The sequence below is a fragment of the Tamandua tetradactyla genome, chromosome 20 (assembly GCF_023851605.1).
Source record: "Tamandua tetradactyla isolate mTamTet1 chromosome 20, mTamTet1.pri, whole genome shotgun sequence".
Taxonomy (NCBI): Eukaryota; Metazoa; Chordata; class Mammalia; order Pilosa; family Myrmecophagidae; genus Tamandua; species Tamandua tetradactyla.
In genome coordinates, this window is record NC_135346.1 from 32,800,580 (window position 1) to 32,801,583 (window position 1,004).

At 37.6% G+C, this 1,004-nt stretch overlaps 1 non-coding gene across 1 annotated transcript; it reads left to right on the forward strand.

The window, feature by feature from the left end:
* Positions 1-586: 586 nt before the first annotated feature.
* LOC143665065 (small nucleolar RNA SNORA27) lies at positions 587-692 on the forward strand. The gene has a single exon (XR_013166740.1). It is a non-coding gene; the product is annotated as a small nucleolar RNA SNORA27 (small nucleolar RNA).
* The last annotated feature ends 312 nt before the right edge of the window (positions 693-1,004 follow it).

Here is a 1,004-nt window from a genome sequence, read left to right on the forward strand (position 1 = left end):
AAGAGAAGGCTGGTTTAGATTACTAGTTTCCAGACTTAATGACATTCTAAAATTTCTCAAAAATCAGGGGAACCAAACACAGGGTCGTCAACTTTATTGTCAACTTTTCATTTTTCCAGGTAAGAATAGTAAACACAAAAATAAAACCAACTATCTGTCACCATCACTTTATATAAAAAGGATATATTATGACTATAAAAGGAGGAGAAACATAATCTCCTTATTTTCTCATTGCACCATGGCAAATCCAAAGACTAATATTTGGGAACATACTGGGTTGTTGGATGGCTAAGGTTATTTTTAGTTTATTTTTAGATGTTTTTTTTCTTTTCCATGCTATCGTGAGGGCCGGTTCGCTGATCCACACATCAGAATGCCAGTAGTGTCACAGGGAGTTTATTAGGCACATTCCCTTCTCGTCTCCATTCACTCCTATCTGTGCAACCCCTAGCTTGGATCAGAGGAAAGAAATTGATTGGTTCTTGCGAACACACTGCCCAACGTTTGAGTTAATTGCTGGTACAAATGAAGCCTATACCAAGTGGTGCCATCCTAAGGGCTCTCCTCCATGGGGGCCTAAAAAAGAAACTGGATTATGTCCTTTTTGGTCATTCAAGTGGGGCAAAGGAAAGACCCTTTTAAAACTCAGGCAAACTTGGTGTTTGTCTTGTATCCTGTCAGAGGAAACAAACTGAAATATATTTAGTGGAAACTTTTAATCTTATCTATGGGTAAAAAGTCTCCTAGTTTAATAAATAAAATTTATTGAATTTTTTATACTCACTTTTAAAAAAAAAAAAAGAAACTGGACACACAGGGCCTGCCCAACCTTGGAAGGAGTGACTCTAAGAAAACACTTTGGAGAATGGGATAAACAAAGGTCGTTAATTAGAGGTTGGGAGAGAGTAATTGAGTTTCAGTTTTGCTGCCAATTTACTGTGCAACCTTGGTCACATTGCCTTCCCTCTCTGTGCATGAGTTTCCTTCTCTATAAGGCAAAGTAA